Source organism: Camellia sinensis, chromosome 7 (assembly GCF_055761805.1).
Source record: "Camellia sinensis isolate YWXY chromosome 7, ASM5576180v1, whole genome shotgun sequence".
Lineage (NCBI taxonomy): Eukaryota > Viridiplantae > Streptophyta > Magnoliopsida > Ericales > Theaceae > Camellia > Camellia sinensis.
The window spans coordinates 90,470,954-90,481,177 of NC_138967.1; the positions used below are offsets into that span (position 1 = coordinate 90,470,954).

General features: G+C 35.3%; 1 protein-coding gene across 48 annotated transcripts in view; it reads right to left on the minus strand.

Moving 5' to 3' along the window:
• LOC145789150 (uncharacterized) overlaps positions 1-9,195 on the minus strand; it is a 55,323-nt gene extending 46,128 nt beyond the window's left edge. For 46 of the 48 annotated variants that reach the window (XM_082878595.1, XM_082878586.1, XM_082878594.1 and 43 more), the window contains exons 1-3: positions 8,659-9,195; positions 6,673-6,852; positions 4,745-4,867 (exon numbers count right to left, since the gene is read on the minus strand). The gene's annotated coding sequence lies outside the window, so the exon portion shown is untranslated. The remainder of the gene's footprint in view (positions 1-4,744; positions 4,868-6,672; positions 6,853-8,658) is intronic. The other 2 variants (XM_082878601.1, XM_082878600.1) reach the window with 1 other exon arrangement.
• Between the last annotated feature and the right edge of the window lie 1,029 nt (positions 9,196-10,224).

The window sequence follows — 10,224 nt, forward strand, 5'->3', positions numbered from 1 at the left end:
AAATGCTAAAAGTGCTGGATATTAGGATTGAAATAAAGAAGTGTCTTGAAAATAGGTCAAACAGTTAAAAGAAGTGCATTAATTTCAATAAAAACTACATTGAATTTAATAAAAAGTGTCTTGTGTTTTCAAATTTATTTTTTTGTCTACTTTTCGTGTCCTCGAGGCACTTATTAACAAGACCCTTCATATATTGGTATTCATAATTGTAGTTTAATTTTATTTTCGTCCTGTCAATGCTACTTCAGAAATAAATTTTGTTCCTTATGTGATGCCACATCTCCGCCGGGGTTGTTAAGGAGGAGGGTTGTGTGTTAGGTAGCCGACAGCCAATACGTAAAAAAGCCGCTCGGATCCCTTATGAAAATGAATCCTACTTTGAATCGTTTAAATGCTAGGTCGTTCCCCTCAAGTGACGCGTTGCGCCTACCTCCGGGTGTTTCGAAAAGTGAGCAAGGGGCGCCGCATCGACGCCTGGGTGCGGTGAAAAATGGGCAAAGGTTTCCGCGTTTTTCTGGACGAGCGCGGGTAAAGAAGCTAGTCCAAGACTATAGGTTTAGGATAGCCACTTGGAACATAGGAACCTTAACTGGTAGGACGATGGAATTGGTAGATGTTATGATTAGGAGGAGAGTTAGTATAGCTTGCATACAAGAAACTAAGTGGATTAGAGAGAAAGCTAGGGAAATTGAGGATACTGGTTTTAAACTTTATTATAATGGTAAGGATAGACGCAGGAACGGGGTAGGAATCATAATTGCCAAGGGTCTTGTGGAAAGTGTGGTGGCGGTCACTAGGAAAGGAGATAGGATTATGTTAGTTAAACTAGTTATTGGAGGGAATATAGTGAACATTATTAGCGCTTACGCCCCTCAAGTAGGGTTAGATGATCAGACTAAGAGGGATTTTTGGGAGCAAATGGATGAGATCTTACAGGAGATACCCGTAGGAGAGAACTTGGTTATAGGTGGAGATTTTAATGGCCATGTGGGCATAGATAAAGTAGGTTATGAAAGGGTGCATGGTGGATACGGTTTTGGTGACAGAAATGAGGCTGGAGAGAGAATCTTAGATTTTGCGTTGGCTTCTGACCTGGTGGTGGCCAATACTATGTATAAGAAGAGGGAGGAGCATTTGATAACCTTTAAGAGTGGATTAGTTAAGAACCAAATAGATTATTTCTTAGTGAGAAAAGTGGACTGCCTAAAATGCAATGATTGTAAGGTGATTCCTGGAGAGAGTCTGGTCTCTCAATATAGGATTTTGGTACTAGATTTATGTTTTAGAGGGCAATACCAAGCTAGGAAGGATGGTGGGCGCCGTAGGACGAGATGGTGGGACTTAAAAGGGGATAAACTAGAAATATTTAAGAATCGAATGGATAAGGAAGGTACTTGGGACTTAGAAGGTGATACTAACACTATGTGGAATTCGATGACCAATTATATGAGGAGAATCTCAAGGTAAGTGCTTGGAGAGTCAAAAGGAACGGGACCCAGCTCTAGGGAAACTTGGTGGTGGAGGGAAGAGAACCTTAAGAGGTATAGATTGGCTAATAAGGAGGTCAAGAAAGTAGTGAGAGAGACTAAGTTGAAAGTTTATGATGACCTATACACTAGACTAGATAGTAAGGAGGGAGAGAAGAGGGTATACAAACTTGCTAAGATACGGGAGAGGAAAACAAGAGATTTTAATCAAGTAAAGTGCATCAAGAGTGAGGATTCTAAGGTGTTGGTGAAGGATGATGAGATTAAGGAAAGATGGAAGAATTATTTTGAGAAACTGTTAAATGAGGAACATGGTAGTACGACAATAGGGGAAGAAATAATCAGTAAAACGATAAACCAAGACTATAGGTTCTATCGCCGGATTAGGAACTTTGAAGTGGAGATTGCATTTAAGAAGATGAAATCAAATAAGGCTTTAGGACCTGATGATATCCCTATTGAAGCTTGGAAGTGTTTGGGTAAAAAGGGAGTTGCTTGGTTGACTAGGTTATTTAGCAAAATTTTGTTGACTAGGAACATGCCAGATGAGTGGAGGAAGAGTATTTTAGTGCCAATCTATAAGAATAAAGGTGATGTCCAGAACTGTAATAATTATAGAGGAATTAAGCTAATGTGTCATATAATGAAAGTGTGGGAGAGGGTGATGGAACGCCGATTGCGAGACATAACAGAGGTGTCAGAGAATCAATTTGGGTTTATGCCTGGTAGGTCAACAATGGAAGCGATCTATCTTTTGAGGAGAGTAATAGTAAAGTATAAAGAAAAGAAAAGAGACATTCATATGGTGTTTATCGACCTTGAGAAAGCATATGACAGAGTGCCTCGAGATATAATATGGTGGGCGTTAGAGAAGAAAGGGGTGACAAAAGGCTACATTGACGTGATTAGGGACATGTATGAAGGGGTGGTGACCACTATTAGATCGCCAGCTGGAGAAACAAATGAATTTCCTATCACTGTAAGGTTACACCAAGGATCTACCTTAAGTCCTTATCTTTTTGCTTTAGTTATGGATGAGTTGACGATAAATATTCAGGATGACGTGCCATGGTGTATGCTTTTTGCAGACGATATTGTGTTAGTGGATGAGACTAGAGAAGGAGTTAACACAAAGTTGGAGATTTGGAGAAAAACTCTTGAATCTAAAGGATTTCGGATAAGCAGAACTAAGACAGAGTACATAGAGTGTAAATTTAGTAACAGTAACAATGAAAGCAGAGGAGAAGTGAAGATTGAGAACCAAGAACTGCCTAAGAGTGAACATTTTCGTTATTTAGGGTCGATTATCACAACAGCGGGAGAGATTGATACAGATGTGGCCCATAGGATTAAGGCGGGATGGTGTAAGTAGAGAAGTGCGTCTGGGGTATTGTGCGATAAACGAATACCCACTAGACTAAAAGGTAAGTTTTATACAACGGCTATTAGACCAGCTATGTTGTATGGGACGGAGTCTTGGGCAACCAAGAAACATGTAGATAAGATGAGTGCGGCTGAGATGAGGATGCTAAGGTGGATGTGTGGTAAGACTAGACAGGACAGGACTAGGAATGAGTGTATTCGGGAATGGGTAAGAGTAACACCGATAGAAAATAAGTTGAGAGAATCGTTTGAGATGGTTTGGTCATATTCAACGGAGACCAACAGAGGCAGTAGTGAAGAGATGCGATGCTGTAACGGTAGATGGAAGTGTTAGGGGACGAGATACGCCTAGATTAACGTTGACTAGCGTTATAAATAGAGATATGAATCTACTTAATTTGACTAATGAAATGGCCTTTGATAGGGCCGCGTGGAGAAGAAGGATTCATGTAGCCGACCCCATTTGATGGGACTTAAGGCTTGGTTTGGTTTGGTTTGGTATGTCATGCCACATCTTATTTTGTATGTTTAAAGTTATTATGCACCTTCCCGACCTTGTTGGAACAAAATATGGTATAGTAATTTCGTACTGAAACTAATTGAGCTTAATGGAGATTTTGACAACTAAACACATATGTTTAATTTCAAAAAGGAGGATCTAAAAGAATCCTTAGAGCCTGGTGTCAAGAGAAAATTGAGAAACTAATTGGCATGAGTAGTATTTTATTTTTGAGTTACGACTTATGTCTACAAATTGACTTTCCTACTTAACAAAAAAAATAAAAATAGAATCATCTTTACCGACTCAAACATGAATGAATGAAGGTCCCCATACTAGGATCAACATCATGTAGAACCACCTCTCCAAAATAAAGAAAAAATAGACGAATTTCATGAGTAAAACTATAGAATAGAAGAACAATGGTTACATCATCACATATGTAAGCATAATGATGAGGGGAAGAACTAGGAGAGAGGCAAATATCAAGCACCAAAAATACTTCAACATTCCAAATAAATAGTAACTACAAGTTAGTAACACCTGCAATCAATTCATGGTCATTTTTTTCCAAGTTTTATTTGTTTCTTGTTGGTTGAAGGGCTATTTTTTATAAAATTAAACTTCTAAATAACTGAAAATCTCGGCGGTTGCCTCGCCCTCAATCTCCATCAACATCTCCAAATTACATGGACTACACTAACAGGAATTGCAATGTATGTAGAACTCTGAACGTGAAGTAAAAGCAAAATTAAATAAGATGAGACAAAAACAATACACATTTTTTAACAATGGAAAAGTGGGGACATGCATATAGGAGTCACCCAAAAAAAAAAAAAAAAAAAAGAAGCAACAACATTATTTAATGGGAACTGCATTTTTATAACTAAAATCTATGGCGGTAGTGATGGAAAATTATTTGTACATCCACAAGCAAAGATGTAGGCAAGTTGCAACCTGCCATGACACAATATACATTGAATGCTTTGATTTTCAAGCTTTTCCAATAAAAGCCTCAGAGTAATACCAAAACAAAACTTGTCTCAATTCTACTAAAATAACTTTTTTACCTCATAAGAGAAAATTTGGTCTATAAATAGAGTAGAGGTTTTCACTGTAAGTAGGGGAACCAATGCACATATTAAAGCTGAAACACATATTAAAGCTAAAACAGAACATGAATTTCAAAATTACTATACAGAGTGAAAATATTGTGACATGCATCAAGAATAGAGTCAAAGTGAAAATATTGACATCATGCAATGCTATAGCAAAATACACATCAAGAGAGAGAGGAGAGATAGTGACAGTGGTGATTAAGAGTTTGATGAGGGTGTGTGGTCATAAAGCAATCAATGGATAGAGAAATCAATACCAGTAAAAGAAGACCACTCTTTGAGATTGCGAAATCAAAGCCACTGAGCATTGAAAAATCTTGTTAAGTTGCAAATAAACCCTAGCTCTGAAATCTTCAACACACTTCATGAAGCTTGTTCACCTGATCATATTGAAATCACATAAACAAAAATAATCACAAGAATAATCAAGCAATTTTATACAAATTTCAATTAATCTCAAGCAATTCTCAGCAAAATTTAAGCAATTCTCCATCATCAGAAAGACGATTTCAGAAAAATAAATAACTAGATTTCAAGATGCATGATGGATTTCAGACGATCTCACACTTCTTCTTCTTCTTCTACTTCGTCTTAGGCTTTTAGTGTGGTTTACGGGGTTTCTGCTGATTCGTCTAAGGGTTTTTTTGTGCTTCGTCTTCATGTTCTCCATCAGAAAGACGATTTGAATGAGTCAATTTCAAAGGTTTTGGGTTTCTCAGATGGATAGAAGCTAGAGAGATCGAAAGGGTTTAGGTTTACGGAGAGAGAGAGCAGTGATGAAAGATAATAGAGAGAGAGAGAGAGAGAGAGAGAGAGAGAGAGAGGCGTCAATAAACTAAGGAGTGAAAAGAGAGAGGAGACCGTTATAAAACCCTAATTTTGAAGCGGTGGAAGATTAGCGAGAGAGAGGGGTCTAGAAACAAAGGAGGGAAAAGAGAGTGAAAGTTGTGAAACCCTAATTTTTAACACGTTACCTTGGGGGTAAGTGGAAGCAAGCTTCAACCAACCAAGCTACCTTAAAATGTTGATATGGAACTGAAATTAATAATTTATATATATATATATACTAGTGTATGCATGTGCCTAAAAGCACGGTATAAATATTGTTGAGATCAAAATGCAGTTATAATTTATACGTATCATGCTAAAATTTGTAAAATCTGTAACTTTTTTTGATAAAAATACTAAAAAAATATAAAGAAATATTCATCTTATGGATTAAAATATAATTTATCTAATTTGTTGCACAAAAAAAATTTTTGAGGTCAAAATATAAATAGATGGTCTGTTTGGTTTGGATTTTCAAATAATTTTATAATTAAAGTTTGGTTGTATATTTTGAAAATAATTTTTACAAATTTGAAATTCAAAACTTATTTGGTTTACAGCTTTCAAAAATAATTTTTAAAATTTTCAATCTGTATTTTATTACTTTTAGTCAACTTTTTAAATATTTTAATCAACATTTTTTACTTTTTCAGATCCATTCAATCTAAATACACTTAAAAATTATAAAATTTAGAGTAATGTTATAAAATTTACACTTAAAAATTTTTTAAATAATTTTTACAAATTTAAAATAAAATTTTATAATTTTGCATGATTTATGTATTTTTATGTATTTTAAGTATTTGAACTCAAATTATAGTAAATAATACATTTTAATTATTTTTTTATATTTTATATAAAATAAATACTAACAAAAACAAAAACATAATTTGTTCCCAAGAGAGTGAGGCAACGGTGGCGGTGGCCGCGACGGACAACAAAACACACTTTGTGTCCAAGAGCCACAACAGCCCAAAAAAACAAAAAACAAAAAAAACTCTTCACCCCAACCCACCCATCAATCCTTTCTCGCTCATCTCACTTTTTCAAATTTCAAATTTTAAAACACACACTCACTCTCTCTCTCTCTCTCCCCTCAAAACACACTTTGCTACCCCAAGAAGAAGAGGCCAAATCTATAAAGGCCAAAAAAATAATCCTGCCATATTAAGTGTTTGAGATGTGAGAGAGAGAGAGAGAGAGAGAGAGAGCGAAGAGTATTTGGGCGGGAATCAAGTGTTTGGTACATTTGAAAGGATTGATCTTAACCATTGATATACACTTAGAATTAATTTAGACCATTAAAAATCATTTTGAACATTTTTAAAAATCATCCTGCCATATTATATAGATTTACCTTTGCCGTTGTCACTATGTCAGGCACAATGCCTTGGGTCTCAAATCCCCAAAAATGGCTCCCAGTGTGAGCAAACCTAGATTGAACCTCATCGGCAATACAAAGCCCTCCTGCTTTCTTAATACTGCTGTATACGGCAGGGAAGTAACCTGGGGCCAATTCAATAATTCCACCCACTCCCTGCCATTTTAGAGAGTAGTTCAAATTAGACAATAACTCGGAAAAGGTTGTATTAATAGGAAAATGATATTCTCACACAATTTTCGTACAGAATTTAAGACAAAAATAATGTGACAATGACACTCTTGCAATTATGAACCATAGTGATGGGCATTTGACTATCAATGAAGGGATATAAATGCGACACATCATTTTGCATAAATTTTTAGGGTGCAAATGACTGGGAAGAGGTTGTATTTAAAGTTTCACGTATGGTCCACTGAGATGAATAATTTTTAGGGTGCAAATGACTGGGAAAGTCAGCTCTAGGGTAATATTTTATTTTTTTTTGTCAAGGAAAGAATTTTTATTTATAAAAAAGAAAAAGAAAAAGAAAAAAAAAAAGAAGCGATTTTTACTCTTTGTCCATTCAGATGATCAGGCTCTGAATTCATGTATAGAAAACAGTAACATGAATCCCTATGTATGTATATGATAGTAATCAAATTAATTGATTCAGAGAGAAAAAAACCAATACATGACATTAACATTTACAAGCAGCAGATACATTTAATTACAAACAGATTAATTAATACACACATTTGCTTATGTAAGAAATTTCTGTTTTTATGCTTTGATTTCACATACTTAAAAAATAAAAATAAAAACAGAAATATTGAAGAAGAAGAAAAGATACAAAAGACACAAAGATGACATAGAGATCTTGTTGAGTAACATCTAAGATCTGTTTTGTTTTGTTGAAATGGATTGGAGAGAAGAATCAGGTGGCAGTGTAGATGTGGAGATGGAGGAGGACGATGAGGATGGAGTAGAGGACGAAGAAGAGAAGAGTGTGAATAGCGATGGACTTGCTGTTGGTGTTGAGGCTCCCAAATTCGACAAGGTGGTTCTTACCAGGTATCTGGAACAGCAACCCCGGTGTAAACACCACAAACAACACCACTGCTACTAGCACAGGCCCCCAGTCCGCCATTGAAATTTACAGACAGACACAGATTATCACCAACTGAACTAACAACGACTTGGATTGGAGCTGAAGAAGAAGACTACTAGTTACGTCTGTGGACGTGAGGAGACTTACGTCTGTTCTAATCCAAATTCGAATTGACCAATCCTAACCCAACCCAACCCAACATTTTTTTTAATTAAAAAAATTCAATAAATTATAATCATAATATTAAACTTTAAATAAATACAACCTATACTAATAATAATTAATTGATATAAAGAAACTTTTACAAACTGCTAACTTAATTAAATGTGTAGGTTGCTAACTCATCAATATTTTTTGTTTACAAGATTTTTGTTAAAGAAATATAAATTTAAGGATGTTCTTAGTGGTACCAAAAAAATATTAAACAAAATGATGATGACAATAAAAATGAACAAGCTTCTATGTCCCTGGCAACAATTATAAGAAAATCCTCCATTTAACCTGTAAGTCTGTATTGGCCACGGAATTCTAATAAAAACAGGAAATCAAACCCCAAATTACATATGTATTAATGAAATGAAGAAGAAGAACAGAGAGAGAAGGGGAAAAAAATAACAAATAAACAACTCTAAAAATGTATGTATTCATGAAATAAAGGAGAACAGGGAGAGAAGGGAAAAAATATCAAACCCACATCACACCAATCAACAAAATGTACATAACCTTGAAGAGCGAATGAACAATAAAGAACTGCAGGAAGCCCGAAATTGGGGTAAAATACCTCTCTTCTTAAAGACGACAGTGGGGTTTAGCCAAATCAGTCAAAAACAAAAACAGAGAGAGAAGGGGTGAAAAGACTCAATCGATCTTACCTTGCGAGAGCACCGTCGGTAGCGAAGGGAGCCAAATTGAGCAGCGTAGCGAAGAGCCTGCAGAAGATTGTCTGTTCGGCACCGAAACAACGGGACCATCGAGCAGTGAACACGGACAGAGTGCAGAATCGGAAACCCTAGAGAGACAGTGAGGGCTTGATGAGAGAGAGTAGGAGTGCAACGATGATCGTCTCAATCGGGAGGAGATTTTAGGGTTTTGGAAGGCGAATTTGTGGGGGTTTGGATCGGAGCGAGGGGATGGAGAAGGGAATGTTGGCGGAGAGTCGACGCCATGAGAGAGAGATTAGAGAGAGAAAACGGTGAAGGACTTATGAATGTAGGGATAAGGATGATTTTCAGAGAGAGAGAGTGTGAACACCCATCTCATCTCTCTCACTCAACTAGAACACATTGAGAGAGTACCTGGAGAGAGAGTTAAGAGACGTTAAGAGACGTTTGGCAAACGTGGGAGAGAGAGCAGACGTGGGAGAAAGAGTAGAGAGTGTTTGGGCGGAAAAAAAAATAATGTCAACCGTGATATTGATTAAAAATTATTTCACTCATTCAAATAAAATGTAACATATTTTCAAAAATTATTCAAATAAATACATTTTAACATATTTTCAAAAGTTGTTATGTCTTATAATATAGGTATTAGTTTTATCTTTATGTTTTTGTATATATATATAAGTTGTTTTCAATTTTTTTTTAAATAAATTTTTATTTTCTCATCTCACTCATCACTTTTAGTCACCACTCACCACAACTATCAATGAATGGCGAGTTCTGACCAAACTTCGACAACTCTCTAGCAAATGGGTGATCGCCGTTGTGATTTTCAATTATCAATTGGTATTCTTCAGGTCATCTCATATTCTTCGACATCGTCCAACTACTAAATTCGACAAATAAGTTTGACTACCCATTGCTAACAGGCACCACATCTGTTCGCCCTTCATTTCTGTCCATTAAATTTGGCAACTAATCATCGCACTATTAATTTTTTTATTTAAACCCTCTCATTCTATTTCAATGCGATGTTCAAAATTTTTAATGTAAATTTAAAATTATTTTATTTAAGCCTTTCAACTTCATAATCAAGTTTGCGTAATCTAATTTATAATTAAGGCCTTACACTTTTTTTCTCTTTAACATTTTTTTAAATTTATATATAAAAAAATTACTTTTTCAGTTAAAATAATTTAAAAATAAAAGAAAGTTAAAAATATTGAAAGCAAAAATAAATAAATAAGTAAGATAAAAAATAAATAAATAATAAAAACTGTATATTTTTAATCTTTGATGAAGTCCCTTTCATTCACTTTCTGCTCTTATTAATTTTTTTTTTCTTTTTATCTTTTTGTTCGTTATGGGGATATAAACTGAAGCAACGTAACTTTGAATAAATCACAAAAGTGAAATGATTTATTTATCGAATTTGTTGTCACTCAAATCGTTTGAATTTGTGCCAGCTGGACAATTGGTTTCACCTTCGTCTACCGCAGTTGTCATCCTGTCATCTAGATGACTAGTGTGAACAAATTCATGCAATTCAGACGGCACCAA